The sequence below is a fragment of the Mesoplodon bidens genome, assembly GCF_964165515.1.
Source record: "Mesoplodon bidens genome assembly, chromosome: 1".
In the NCBI taxonomy this organism is placed as follows: domain Eukaryota; kingdom Metazoa; phylum Chordata; class Mammalia; order Artiodactyla; family Ziphiidae; genus Mesoplodon; species Mesoplodon bidens.
The window spans coordinates 87,055,938-87,072,231 of record NC_138176.1 but is presented as its reverse complement, the minus strand read 5'-3'; the positions used below and the strand labels follow the sequence as shown (position 1 = coordinate 87,072,231).

General features: G+C 37.7%; 1 long non-coding RNA gene across 1 annotated transcript in view; it reads right to left on the bottom strand.

The window, feature by feature from the left end:
- Window positions 1-6,666: 6,666 nt before the first annotated feature.
- The window catches only part of LOC308620929, a 63,315-nt gene continuing 53,687 nt past the window's right edge, over window positions 6,667-16,294 (bottom strand). The window contains exon 3 of the long non-coding RNA XR_014016360.1: window positions 6,667-9,232. This is a non-coding gene — a long non-coding RNA (uncharacterized lncRNA). The remainder of the gene's footprint in view (window positions 9,233-16,294) is intronic.

Genomic DNA, 16,294 nt, shown 5'->3' with positions numbered 1-16,294 from the left:
CACTACAAATAACTCAATTTCATTTCTTTTTATGGCTGAGTAATATTCCATTGTATATATGTGCCACATCTTCTTTATCCATTCATCCGATGATGGACACTTAGGTTGTTTCCATCTCCTGGCTATTGTAAATAGAGCTGCAATGAACATTTTGGTACATGACTCTTTTTGAATTATGGTTTTCTCAGGGTATATGCCTAGTAGTGGGATTGCTGGGTCATATGGTAGTTCTATTTGTAGTTTTTTAAGGAACATCCATACTGTTCTCCAAAGTGGCTGTACCAATTCACATTCCCACCAGCAGTGCAAGAGTGTTTCCTTTTCTCCACACCCTCTCTAGCATTTATTGTTTCTAGATTTTTTGATGATGGCCATTCTGACTGGTGTGAGATGATACCTCATTGTAGTTTTGATTTGCATTTCTCTAATTAATGATGTTGAGCATTCTTTCATGTGTTTGTTGGCAATCTGTATATCTTCTTTCGAGAAATGTCTATTTAGGTCTTCTGCCCATTTTTGGATTGGGTTGTTTTTTTATTATTGAGCTGCATGAGCTGCTTGTAAATTTTGGAGATCAATCCTTTGTCCATTGCTTCATTTGCAAATATTTTCTCCCATTCTGAGAGTTGTCTTTTGGTCTTGTTTATGGTTTCCTTCGCTGTGCAAAAGCTTTGAAGTTTCATTAGGTCCCATTTTTTAATTTTTGTTTTTAGTAATCAAGACAGTATGGTACTGGCACAAAAACAGAAATATAGATCAATGGAACAGGATAGAAAGCCCAGAGATAAACCCACGCACATATGGTCACCTTATCTTTGGTAAACGAGGCAAGAATATACAGTGGAGAAAAGACAGCCTCTTCAATAAGTGGTGCTGGGAAAACTGGACAGGAACATGTAAAAGTATGAAATTAGAACACTCCCTAACACGATACACAAAAATACACTCAAAATGGATTAGAGACCTAAATGTAAGGCCAGAGACTATCAAACTCTTAGAGGAAAACATAGGCAGAACACTCTATGACATAAATCACAGCAAGATCCTTTTTGACCCACCTTCTAGAGTAATGTGTTTACTTTTTGCTCTCGAGTTGCTCTGAGGCCCCACTTAACTCCTCAGCTTTCCCTAAATGAGAATCTGAAGTGTGGGCTCCACAGCAGCTTAGCGATTTTGAAAGTGTCACCTGATAACTCAGTTTCTATTCTCATGAGCTTCCAGTGTGGCTTCATTTACTGCAGGGCATGGAAAGCTAGAATCCACACCTTATATAGACTTTAAAATGTGCTTAAGTGTGATTTGGGAGGCAGAAGCCATCTTTTTTGCTACTTTTTATTTGGCCGTTCTCTGTTGGCAAGCACAGAAATGGGATGTGGGATTTTTCTGCAGTAATATTAGAATGCGCATACAGCAAGTTTGCGGTTGTCAAGAGACAGTTGCCATTGGAGCAGCCATAGCTTCCTGCTTCTGCTTTATCACTGGATTGAAGCTTGGTGATATACTTTTCTCTCAAATGTTCCATTGGCAACCTCTGATCTTTGTAAGCACCTAATTCCTATTATTAAATCTCTTTCTACTTGAAATACCTACTGGGATTTTTTAGTTGCTGCACTAAGCACAAATACACTGACAAAAAGAAGTCATTAGTTGTATAGATGAGGCAGTGTCAGTAATTGCCCAACTTCACCCTACTATAACTTAGGGCAGAACAGAAATCCAGGTTTTCTGTCTCTAAGCCTAATTCACATGGTCTGTTAATAACATAGGATCTCAACATAATTTCAAAGAGATCTGAAACATGAAGTAATTTTTCCCAGTGCTGAGTGAAACAAATGATTATTGCTTGAATGAGGTATTATCATTTTTGGAAAACAAAAAAATTCAAATTCACAAAGGCAGAAAACATGTATTGATATAAAAAGGAAATTACAGCCAGAGAAAATAAGAAGGATTTTGTATGACTTAATGTATATATAATACCTCCTAATTTGCATACAAGTCTCTCAAATGTGTGGAATTTGAAACTTTTCTAAACATTATCCTAGTTTCATCAGTCTTAATAGAGACTTGAACCTTGGAATGATGATTCTGCTGAATATAATCTCATAGTCCTTGGGTAAAACCGTTTAGAATTCATGCAGGTAGATGTGAAAATAATAGGAAACATGTCATATTTCTTCTAATTTTCAAAAAAGGAAAAAGAAGAATGCTACAGATCAATGTTTAATGTACATTATGTTAAATTTTAGGAATGATTATTAAATAGATATTTGGGGTTTTAGAAACAAATGAGTAAACAATTTTACTTATTAAGAAAACGTTTAAGAAAACATAATGACAAATGAACCTTGAATAATCTTTCTTACAGTTGTAAAATTGATAAATAAGGGCAAAACCATAGGCATATGTGAAGACGTGTTTTATAATAGAAATAACCTTTAGCAAATAGTGAGAAAATTGCTAAGATTCAGCTTATGATAAAATTGCCTTCTGAATACAAATGTTACTGTAAATGTACATAATACAATGCTTGGGGAATTAGAGAGTCATGAAAGAGCTGTAACCTTGTTACCATTGATTATATTGAATACCATGTACACATTGAACACATATAAACACTGAATGGTATGCATTGAATACATGTATAAGTAGGTTTAAAGTACTATTTATTGTAGCACTATTAAAAGTGTTCAAAAATGCAGATAGAGTTTTACCCAAACTAGATGTTTAAAATAATTTATTTTTTAAAAAATACTGTGGATAATTTCACTATAACTTAAGATTTTAATGTCTAACATATAAAGAGCTTAACACACCTCCCCACTACCTCTATTCTTCACTCCCGTTTATTCCTCTCTCCACTACTAGTTGGCCCTCTGGCCTCCCTTCCATAGAAAATTTTCTCATCCACATCATCATGACCTTCTTATTACTAAATATGGAGAATACCTTTAGATAATTATTTTAATTCATTTACTTCTTGACAGGATTTTATACTTCTGAAAATTCCATTCCTTCTTCTCTTATCTGCTGCTGCTCTTCCATCTCCTTTTTACAATCATGATTCTATTATTTTATAAAAATTATTTTACAAATGATCAATACAGAAGAAAAGGAGGTTAGAAAGAGGCAATACAGAAAAAGTATGGAGATGAAAGTAAAATAATAATTTCCATATCTAACCAACTTAATATACCCATTATTAACATTCAATAATCATTATTGTAGACAACTATGAGGGGACTTATAGGAACACACACACAGTAGTTAACTCAAGAAAAAATTTATAATTCCTATTATAAGTTATCTCCACTAAAAAGTATTAAATTTTACTTGCACTTAATAGAAAAAATAAAACTCAAAGAACTGATAAACTTTATATAGTAACTACAATCCCTTATGATCAGAAACTAAGATAGTTATCTTGTTAAGGAAAAATGATTAATTGAAAACTTAGAGGCTTGAGTAATTGTTTAAACTATACTATTCACTTTAGGTTGTATTTGTTGATTCTGTTATAAAAGTTGAAGAAATTAGTACATTTATACTTCCTCCTAATTCCTAACTCATCTGTCTGATTCGTATTACATTATTATGTTTATACTACCAAAGTTCATAACATTTATAGTCTGTCCTGTATCCATAATTGTCATTGTCATAATTGTCATTGTATCCATAATTGTTCATTTGTATAATTTTTGTTCTATATTTGAGTCCATCAAATGCTTACCATCAGTCCTTTACCATAATTTCTTAATTTCTGATCTGTATATTTCTCTTGTTTGGCTGGATTTTGTCTACAATTCTTGATTACTTGAGAATGTCAATGGCAACTCAGAATATTGGCTGGGTTAAATTACAGAGTCCTCATAGTCGTCCTTAAAACTCTGTAATGGTTGCACTGCCATCTTCTGTTATGGAGAAAAATGAGGCAAATATAATTCCCACCCAACCTGCACTTGACTTCCCTTCTTGTCTAGATGGCCATACAAGTCTTTCTTTACCCTTTATTTTTTAGTTATTTATATTTTGTGGAGTATAGTTGATTTACAATGTTGTGTTAGTTTCAGGTGTAAAGCAAAGTTAATCTGTTATACGTATATATATATATATATATATATATATATATATATATATATATATATATATCCACTCTTTTTTAGATTCTTTTCCCATATAGGCCATTACAGAGTATTGAGTAGAGTTCCCTGTGCTATACAGTAGGTCCTTATTAGTTATCTATTTTATATCTAGGAGGGTGTATGTGTCAACCCCAATCTTGCAATTTATCTCTCCCCTCCCTTACCCTCCAATAACCATAAGGTTATTTTCTACATATGTAACTCTATTTCTGTTTTGTACATAAGTTCATTTGTAGCCTTTTTTTTACATTCCTCATATAAGCAATATCATATGATATTTGTCTTTGTCTGGCTTACTTCACTCTGTCTGGCTTACTTCACTCAGTATGACAATCTCCCATCTCTAGGTCCAACATGTTGCTTCAAATGGCATTATTTCATCCTTTTTATGGCTGAGTAATGTTCCTTTCTATATATGTATCACATCTTCTTTATCCATTCATCTCTTGATGGACTTTTAGGTTTCTTCCATGTCCTGGCTATTGTAAATAGTGCTGCTATGAACATTGGGGTGCATGTATATTTTTCAATTATGGTTTTCTCTGGATATATGCCCAGGATTGTGATTGCTGGATCATATGGTAGTTCTGTTTTTAGTATTATAAGGAACCTCCATACTGTTCTCCATAGTGGCTGTACCAGTTTACATTCCCACCAACTATGTAGGAGGGTTCCCTTTTCTCCACACCATGGTCTGTAGGTTTTTTGATGATGGCAATTCTGATTGGTATTAGGTGATACCTCATTGTATTTTTGACTTGCATTTCTCTAGTAATTAGTGATATTGAGCATCTTTTCATGTGTTTTTAGCCATCTGTTTGTCTTCTTTGGAGAAATGTCTATTTAGATCTTCTGCCCATTTTTTGATTGGGTTGTTTGTTTATTTGATATTGAGCTGCATGAGCTGTTTGTATATTTTGCAGATTAATCCTTCTTTGGTTGCTTCATTTGCAAATATTTTCTCCCATTCTGAGTGTTGTCTTTTTGTTGTGTTGATGGTTTCCTTTTCTGTGCAAAAGTTTTTACCTTTAATTAGGTCCCATTTGTTTATTTTTGTTTTTATTTTCATTACTGTAGGAGGTAGATTGAAAAAGATCTTGCTGTGATTTATGTTAGAGAATGTTCTATCCAAGTTTTCATCTAAGAGTTTTATAGTATCCAGCCTTAAATTTAGGTTTTTAACCCCTTTTGAGTTTATTTTTGTGTATGGTGTTAGGGTGTGTTCTAATTTCATTCTTTTACATATATCTGTCCAGTTTTCCCAGCATCACTTGTTGAAGAGACTGTCTTTTTCCATTGTATATTCTTGCTGCACTGTCATAGATTAGGTGACCATAGGTGTTTGAGTTGATCTCTCTCTTAAGTTGATCTGGACTTTCTACCCTGTTCCATTGATCTACATTTCTGTTTTTGTGTCAGTAGCATACTGTTTTGATGACTATGGCTTTGTAGTATAGTCTGAAGTCAGGGAGCCTGATTCCTCCAACTCCTTTTTTCTTTCTCAAGATTGCTTTGGCTATTTGTGGTATTTTGTGTTTACATACAAATTGTAAAATTGTTTGTTCTAATTCTGTGAAAAATGCCATTGGTTATTTGATAGGGATTGCATTCAATCTGTAGATTGCTGTGGGTAGTAATTTACACAATATTGATTCTTCCAAGAACATGGTATATCTCTCCATCTGTTGGTGTCATCTTTTGTTTCTTTCATCAGTATCTTATAGTTTTAGTACAGGTCTTTCTCCTCCTTAGGTAGGTTCATTCCTAGGTACATTATTATTTTTGATGTGATGGTAAATGGGATTATTTCCTTTATTTCTCTTTCTGATCTTTCATTGTTAGTGTATAGGAATGCAAGAGATTTCTGTGTATTAATCTTGTATCCTGCAACTTTACCAAATTCATTGATGAGCTCTAATAGTTTTCTGTTAGCATCATTTGAGTTTTCTATGTATAGTATCATGTCATCAGCAAACAGTGACAGTTTTACTTCTTTTCCAATTTGGATTCCTTTTATTTCTTTTTATTCTCTGATTACCATGGCTAGGACTTCCAAAACTATGTTGAATAACAGTGGTGAGAGTGGACATCCTTGTCTTGTTCCTGATCTTAGAGGAAAAGCTTTCAGTTTTTCACCATTGAGAATAATGTTTGCTGTGGGTTTGTCATACATGGGCTTTATTATGTTGAGGTAGCTTGCTTCTGTGCCCAATTTCTGGAGAGGTTTTATCATAAATGGGTGTTGAATTTTGTCAAAAGCTTTTTCTGCATCTATTGAGATGATCATACTGTTATCGCTCTCAATTTGTCAATGTGATATATCACATTGATTGATTGATTTGTGGATATTGACAAATCCTTGTGTCCCTGGAATAAATCCCACTTGATCATGGTGTATGATCCTTTTAATGTGTTGTTGGATTCAGTTTACTAGTATTTTGTTTAGGATTTTTGCATCTATGTTCATCACTGAACAATAATTCATCAGTGAATAAAAAATATTTTTTTGTGATATCTTTGGTTTTTGTATCAGGGTGATGGTGGCCTCAGAGAATGAGTTTGGGAGTGTTCCTCCCTCTGCTATATTTTGTAAGTGTTTGAGAAGGATAGGTGTTAGCTCTTCTCTAAATGTTTGATAGAATTTGCCTGTGAAGCCTTCTGGTCCTGTATTTTTGTTTGTTGAAAGATTTTTAATCACAATTTCAATTTCAGTACTTGTGATTGGTCTGTTCATTTTCTATTTCTTCCTGGTTCAGTCTTGGAAGATTGTACCTTTCTAAGAATTTGTCCATTTCTTCTAGGTTGTCCATTTTATTGGCATATAGATTGCTTATAGTAGTCTCTTATGATCCTTTGTATTTCTGTGGTGTCCATTGTAACTTCTCCTTTTTCATTTCTAATTTTATTGATTTGAGTCCTCTCCCTTTTTTTCTTGATGAGTCTGGCTAAAGTTTATCATTTTTTTTAATCTTAAAGAAAGAGCTTTTAGTTTCATTGATATTTGCTATTGTTTTCTTCATCTCTATTTCATTTATTTCTGCTCCGATCTTATGATTTATTGGGTTTTGTTGGTTCTTCTTTCTCTAGTTGCTTTAGGTGTAAGGTTAGGTTGGGTTTTTTTTTTTTGAGATTTCTTGTTTCTTGAAGTAAGATTTTATTGCTATAAACTTCCCTGTTAGAACAGCTTTTGCTGCATCCCATAGGTTTTGGGTCATCGTGTTTCCATTGTCATTTTTCTCTAGGTATTTTTTGATTTCTACTTTGATATCTTCAGTGATCTATTGGTTATTTTGTAACATATTGTTTGTGTTTTTTAAGTTTTTTTTTCTTGTAGTGATTTCTAATCTCATAGGCTTGTGTTTCAAGTGGTTGCTTGATATTATTTCAATTTTCTTAACATTACTGATGCTTGATTTGTGACCCAAGATGTGATCTATCCTGGAGAATGTTCCATGTGCACTTGAGAAGAAAGTGTATTCTGCTGCTTTGGGATAGAAATAGCCTATAAATATCAATTAAGTCTATCTAGTCTAATGTGTCATTTAAGGCTGGTGTTTCCTTATTAATTTACTGTCTGGATGATCCATCCATTGATGTAAGTGGGGTGCTAAAGTCCCTGACTATTATTATGTTATTGTTGATTTACCTTTTTATGGCTGTTAGCATTTGCCTTATATATTGAGGTACTCTTATGTTGGGTGCATATATATTTATAATTGTTATATCTTCTTCTTGGATTGATCCCTTGATCATTATGTAGTGTCCTTCTTTGTCTCTTGTAACAGTGTTTATTTTAAAGTCTATTTTGTCTGATATGAGAATTGCTACTTTAGCTTTCTTTTGACCTCCATTTGCATGGAGTATGTTTTTCCATCCCCTTACTTTCAGTCTGTGTGTATCCCTAGGTCTGAGATGGGTCTCTTGTAGACAGCATATATACGGGTCTTGTTTTTGTAGCCATTCAGCCAGTCTATGTCTTTTGTTTGGACCATTTAATCCGTTTACATTTAAGGTAGTTATCAATATGTATGTTCCTATTACCATTTTCTTAATCTTTTTGGGTTTGTTTTTGTAGGTCTTTTCCTTCTCTTGTGTTTCCTGCCTAGAGAAGGTCTTTTAGCATTTGTTGTAAAGCTGGTTTGGTGGTGCTGAATTCTTTTAGCTTTTGCTTGTCTGTAAAGGTTTTAATTTCTCTGTTGAATCTGAATGAGATCCTTGCTGGGTACAGTAATCTTGGCAGTAGGTTTTTCCCTTTCATCACTTTAAATATGTCCTGCCACTCCCTTCTGGCTTGCAGAGTTTGTGCTGATTAATCAACTTAACCTTATGGAGATTCCCTTATATATTATTTGTTGCTTTTCCCTTGCTGCTTTTAATATTTTTTCTTTGTATTTAATTTTTGTTGGTTTGATTAATATGTGTCTCAGTGTGTTTCTCCTTGGGTTTATCCTGTATGGGACTCTGCACTTCCTTGACTTGGGTGACTGTTTCCTTTCCCATTTTAGGGAAGTTATCAACTATATTCTCTTCAAATATTTTCCCTAGAACATTTCTCTTTCTCTTCTTCTTCTGGGACCACTATAATTCAAATGTTGGTGTGTTTAATGTTGTCTTAGAGTCCTCTGAGACTGTCCTCATTTCTTTTCATTCTTTTTTCTTTATTCTTTTCCACATCAGTGATTTCCATCATTCTATTTTCCAGCTCACTGATCCATTCTTCTGCCCCAGTTATTCTGCTATTGATTCCTTCTAGTGTATTTTTCACTTCACTTATTGTGTTGTTCATCACTCTTTGTTTAGTTCTTCTTGGTCCTTGTTTAAAATTTCTTGTATTTTCTCAGTCTGTACCTGCATTCTTTTTCCAAGATCCTGGATCATCTTAACTGTCATTACACTGAATTATTTTTCCAGTAGATTGCCTATCTCCACTTCTTTGTTCTTCTGGGATTTTATCTTGTTTCTTCTTCTGGGACATATTCCTCTGCTGTGTTATTATGTCTAACATTCTTTGATTTCAGCTTCCATTCCGGAGGCTGCAAGGTTGTAGTTCTTCTTGCATCTGCTGTCTGTACTCTGGTGGATGAGGCTGTCTATGAGGGAAAAGCAACAAATAACATATAAGAGAATCCCTGTAAGGCTATCAGCTAATTTTTCAGAAGAAATTCTGCAGGCCAGAAATGAGTGGCAGGATATGAAAGGAAAAAACCTAAAACCAATAATACTCTACTCAGGAAGGCTCTCATTCAGATTAGACAGAGAAATCAATAGCTTTAAGCAAAAGCTAAAAAGAATTCAGCAGCACCAAACCAGCTTTACAACAAATGCTAAAGGAACTTCTCTAGACAAGAAACACAAGAAAAAAGAAAAAAAGAGGAAGGGGAAAAAAAAAGACCTACATACACAGACTGAAAAAACAATTAAGAAAATGGTAATGGGAACATACATATTGATAATTACCTTAAATGTAAATGGATTAAATGCTTGAACCAAAAGACATATATACTGGCTGAATGGATACAAAAACAAGACCAGTATATATTGTCAACAAGAGACCCACTTCAGATCTATGGACACATACAGTCTGAAAGTGAGGGAATGAAAAAAGGTACTCCATGCAAATGGAGATCCAAAGAAAGCTGGAGTAGCAATACTCATATCAGATAAAATAGACTTTACAATAAAGACTGTTACAAGAGACAAAGAAGAACACCACATAATGATCAAGGGATCAATCCAAGAAGAAGATATAACAATTGTAAAATATATATGCACACAACATAGGAGCACCTCAATATATAAGGCAAATGCTAACATCCATAAGAGGGGAAATAATAGACAGTAACACAGTAATAGTGGGGGATTTTAACAACCCACTTACATCAATGGACAGATCATCCAGACAAAAAAATCAATAAGGAAACACAGGCCTAAATGACACATTACACCACATGGACTTAAGTGATATTTATAGGACATTCCATCCGAAAGCAGCAGAATACATTTTCTTCTCAAGTGCACATGGAAAATTCTCTACATCCAAGCATACTCTACCCAGCAAGGCTCTTATTAAGATTTGATGGAGAAATCAAAAGGTTTACAGACAAGCAGAAGCTAAGAGAATTTAGCACCACCAGTAGCTTTGCAACAAATGCTAAAGGAACTTCTCTAAGCAGAAAAGAAAGGCCACTACTGGAAAAAGGAAAATTATGAATGGAAAAGCTCACTGGTAAAGGCAAACATGAAGTAAATGTAGGAAATCATCTGTACACAAATATGATATCAATTGTGAGAAGAGGAGAGCACAAGTGCAGGATATTGGAAATGCATTTGACATTAAAAGACCAGCAACTTAAAATAATCTTGCTTATATAGAGAGTGCTATATGAAATCCTCATGTTAACCACAACTGAAAATCTACAAGAGATACACACACAAAAAAGAAAAAAGGAATCCAAACACAACACTAAAGTTAATCATCAAATCACAAGACAAGAGAACAAAAGAGGAAGGGAAGAAAAAAGGCCTACAAAAATAAATCCAAAACAATTGAGAAAATGGCAATAGGAATATACATATCAATAATTACCTTAAATGTAAATGGATTAAATGCTCCAACCAAAAGACATAGACTGGCTGAATGGATATGAAAACAAGATGCATATATATTCTGTCTACAAGACACCCACTTCAGATCTAGGGACATATACAGACTGAAAGTTAGGGGATGGAAAAAGGTACTCAATGTGAATGAAATTAAAACTGGAGTAGCAGTACTCAAATCAGACAAAATAGACTTTAAAATAAAGACCGTTACAAGAGTCAAAGAAGGACACTACATAATGATCAAGGGATCAATCCAAGAAGACACACCAACTGTAAATATATATGCACCCAACATAGGAACACCCCAATATATAAGGCAAATATTAACAGCCATAAATGGAGAAATCAACAGTAACACAATAATTGTGGGGGTTTTAATACCCACTTTCATCAATGGACAGATCTTCGAGACAGAAAATCAGTAAGGAAACACAGGCCTTAAATGACACATTAGACCAGATAGACTTAATTGATATTTATAGAGCCTTCCATCCAAAAGCAGAATACACATTCTTCTCAAGTGCACATAGAACATTCTCCAGGATTGACCACATGCTGGACCATAAAGTGAGACTCAGTAAATTTAAGATAGTTGAAATCATATGAAGTATCTTTTCTGACCACAATGCTATGAAATTAGAAATCAACTGCAAGAAAAAAAAACTGTAAAACTGGGGGCTGCCCTGGTGGCGCAGTGGTTGAGAGTCCGCCTGCCAATGCAGGGGACACAGGTTCGTGCCCCGGTCCAGGAAGATCCCACATGCCACGGAGCAGCTGGGCCCGTGAGCCATGGCCACTGAGCCTGTGCGTCTGGAGCCTGTGCTCTGCAATGGGAGAGGCCACAACAGTGAGAGGCCTGTGTACCACTAAAAGATTAAAAAAATCTGTAAAACTCACAAACACAAGGAGACTAAAAAACCAGTGGGTCACTGAAGAAATCAAAGAGGAAATGAAAAATACCTAGAGAAAAATGAAAATGAAAAAACAATGATCCAAAACCTATGGGGTGCAGCAAAAACAGTCCTAAGAGAGAAGTTTATAGTAATAAAATCTTACCCCAGAAAACAAGAAAAATCCAAAATAAATAACCTAGCCTTAGACCTAAAGGAACTAGAGAAGAAAAACAAATAAAACCTAAAGTCAGTAGAAGAGGGGGAGCCCGGAGGAAGATGGCGGAAGAGTAAGACGCGGAGATCACCTTCCTCCCCACAGATACATCAGAAATTCATCTACACGTGGAACAACTCCTACAGCTGAACGCTGACAGAAGACCTCAGACCCCCCAAAAGGCAAGAAACTCCCCACATACCTGGGTAGGGCAAAAGAAAAAAAGAATAAACAGAGACAATAGGATAGGGACGGGACCTGCACCAGTGGGAGGGAGCCGTGAAGGAGGGAAGGTTTCTACACACTACAAGCCCCTTCGCGGGCGGAGACTGCAGGTGGCGGAGGGGGAAAGCTTCGGAGTAGCGGAGGAGAGCACAGCAACAGGGGTGCGGAGGGCAAAGCGGAGAGATTCTGGCACAGAGGATCGGTGCCCTCAGGCACATACCAGCCCGAGAGGCTTGTCTGCTCTGGCCGCCGGGGCGGGCGGGGCTGGGAGCCGAGGCTCGGGTATCCGCTTTCAGTCGGAGCGCAGGGAGAGGACTGGGGCTGGCGGCAGGAAGAGAGCCTGAAGGGGTTAGTGCACCACGGCTAGCCCGGAGGGAGTCCGGGGGAAAAAGTCTGGAGCTGCCCGAAGAGGCAAGAGACTTTTTTCCCTTTTGTTTCCTGGTGCGCGAGGAGAGGGCATTAAGAGGGCTGCTTGGGGAAGCGCCGGAGACAGGCGCGAGCCGCGGGTAAGGCACGGACCTCGGAGACGGGTGTGGGCCGGCGCCGGCGCCGCCGGCGCCGCCGCCCGCCGCCGCCGCCGCCGCGGGGCCTGTGTGCGAGCGCGGGTCACTGTCCGCCCCGCCTTCCGGGGGGCCTGTGCACCCCGCCACTGCCGGGGTCCCGAGACCCGGGGACGGCTTTCCCGGGAAAGCGCACGGAGCACCATGGGCTGCTGCAATGTCACGCCGGCCTCTGCCGCCGCAGGCCCGCCCCACACTGCGCGCCCCTCCCTCCCCTCTGCCTGAGTGAGCCAGAGCCCCCAATCAGCGGCTCCTTTAAACCCGTCCTGTCTGAGCGAAGAACGGACGCCCTCCGGCGACCTACGCGCAGAGGCGGGGCCAGGTCCAAGGCTGAGACCCGGGAGCTGTGAGAGCAGAGACAGGGAAATCTCTCTGTGCAGCCTCGGAGGCAGCGGATTAAAGCTCCACGGTCCATTTGATGTGCCCTGCGTCTGTGGAGTGCATGAATGGACAGCGAATCACCCCAAATTGAGGAAGTGGACTTTGAGGACAAGATTTAAGACTTTCCCCCCTTTTCCTCTTTTTACAACGAATTATCCCAAATTGAGGAGGTGGACTTGGAGAGCAAGATTTTTGATTCTTCCCCCTGCTCTCTTTTTGTGAATGTGTATGTGTATTCTTCTGTGTAAGATTCTCTCTGTATAGCTTTGCTTCCGCCATATGTCCCAGGGTTCTATCGGTCCGTTTTTTTTCAATAATTACTTTCTAATTTTAATAACGCTACTATATTTCATACGTTATTCTATTTTACTTTACCTGCTCTTTTTTTCCTACCTTCCCTTCCTCCCTCCCTCCGTCCGCTCCTCCTTTCCTTCTTTCTTTTTCTTTCCTCCCTCCCTCCCTCCCACCCTTCTTCTTTCCACTTTCTTTTTCTTTCCTCCCTCCCTCCCTCCTGTCTTTCTTTCTTTCGTTCCTTCCTCCCTCCCTCCCTTCTTCCATTCACTCTTCCTTTTGCTTTCATTCCTCCCTCCCTCCCTCCTTTCTTTCCTTCTTTCTTTCCATCCTTCCTCCCTCCCTCCCTCCTTTCTTTCTTCCGTCCTTCCTTTCTTCCCTTCTTCCTTTCTTTCCCTCTCTCTTTCTTTCTTCTACTAATTCTTTCTTTCTACTTTTTCTCCCTGTTATTCTGACCCGGGTGGATGAAAGGCTCTTGGTGCTGCAGCCAGGAGTCAGTGCTGTGACTCTGAAGTGGGAGAGCCAACTTCAGGACACGGGTCCACAAGAGACCTCCCAGCTCCACATAATATCAAGCAGCGAAAATCTCCCAGAGATCTCCATCCCAACACCAGCACCCAGCTTCAGTCAACGACCAGCAAGCTACAGTGCTGGTCACCCTATGCCAAGCAACTAGCAAGGCAGGAACACAACCCCACCCATTAGCAGAGAGGCTACCTAAAAACATAATAAGGCCATAGGCTCCCCAAAACACACCACCAGACGTGGACCTGTCCAATAGAAAGACAAGATCGAGCCTCAACCACCAGAACACAGGCATTAGTCCCCCCCACCAGGAAGCCTACACAACCTACTGAAACAACCTTAGCCACTGGGGTCAGACACCAAAAACAACGGGAACTACGAATCTGCAGCCTGCAAAAAGGAGACCCCAAACACAGTAACATAAGCAAAATGAGAAGACAGAAAAACACACAGCAGGTGAAGGAGCAAGATAAAAACCTACCAGACCTAACAAATGAAGAGGTAATAGACAGTCTACCTGAAAAAGAATTCACAACAATGATAGTAAAGCTGATCCAAGATTCTATTTCCAAGATCCATAATCTTGGAAATAGAATAGACAAAATGCAAGAAACAGTTAACAAGGACCTAGAAGAACTAAAGATGAATCAAGCATCGATTAAAAACACAATAAATGAAATGAAAAATACTCTAGATGGGATCAATAGCAGAATAACTGAGGCAGAAGAACGGATAAGTGAGGTGGAAGATAAAATAGTGGAAATAACTGCTGCAGAGCAAAATAAAGAAAAAAGAATGAAAAGAACAGAGGACAGTCTCAGAGACCTCTGGGACAACATTAAACGCACCAACATTCAAATTATAGGGGTTCCAGAAGAAGAAGAGAAAAAGAAAGGGACTGAGAAAATATTTGAAGAGATTATAGTTGAAAACTTCCCCAATATGGGAAAGGAAATAGTTAATCAAGTCCAGGAGGCACAGAGAGTCCCATACAGAATAAGTCCAAGGAGAAATACACCAAGACACATATTAATCAAACTGTCAAAAATTAAACACAAAGAAATCATATTAAAAGCAGCAAGGGAAAAACAACAAATAACACACAAGGGAATCCCCATCAGGTTAACAGCTGATCTCTCAGCAGAAACTCTACAAGCCAGAAGGAAGTGGCAGAACATAATTAAAGTGATGAAGGAGAGAAAACTGCAACCAAGATTACTCTACCCAGCAAGGATCTCATTCAGATTTGATGGAGAAATTAAAACCTTTACAGACAAGCAAAAGCTGAGAGAGTTCAGCACCACCAAACCAGCTTTACAACAATGCTAAAGGAACTTCTCTAGGCACGAAACACAACAGAAGGAATATACCTACAATAACAAACCCAAAGCAATTAAGGAAATGGGAATAGGAACATACATATCAAGAATTACCTTAAATGTAAATGGACTAAATGCTCCCACCAAAAGACACAGATTGGCTGAATGGATACAAAAACAAGACCCATATATATGCTGTCTACAAGAGACCCACTTCAGACCTAGAGACACATACAGATTGAAAGTAAGGGATGGAAAAAGATATTCCATGCAAATGGAAATCAAAAAAAGCTGGAGTAGCAATTCTTATATCAGACAAAATAGACTTTAAAATAAAGACTATTAGAAGAGACAAAGAAGGACACTACATAACGATAAAGGGATTGATCCAAGAAGAAGATATAACAATTGTAAATATTTATGCACCCAACATAGGAGCACCTCAATACATAAGGCAAATACTAACAGCCATAAAAGGGGAAATCGACAGTAACACACTCATAGTAGGGGACTTTAACACCCCACTTTCACCAATGGACAGATCATCCAAAATGAAAATAAATAAGGAAACACAAGCTTTAAATGATACATTAAACAAGATGGACTTAGTTGATATTTATAGGACATTCCATCCCAAAACAACAGAACACACATTTTTCTCAAGTGCTCATGGAACATTCTCCAGGATAGATCATATCTTGGGTCACAAATCAAGCCTTGGTAAATTTAAGAAAATTGAAATTGTATCAAGTATCTTTTCCGACCACAATGCTATGAGACTAGATATCAATTACAGGAAAAGATCTGTAAAAAATACAAACACATGGAGGCTAAACAATACACTACTCAATAACGAAGTGATCACTGAAGAAATCAAAGAGGAAATAAAAAAATACCTAGAAACAAATGACAATGGAGACACGACGACCCAAAACCTATGGGATGCAGCAAAAGCAGTTCTAAGGGGGAAGTTTATAGCAATACAATCCCACCTTAAGAAACAGGAAACATCTCGAGTAAACAACCTAACCTTGCACCTAAAGCAATTAGAGAAAGAAGAACAAAAAAAACCCAAAGTTAGCAGAAGGAAAGAAATCATAAAGATCAGATCAGAAATAAATGAAAAAGAAATGAAGGAAAC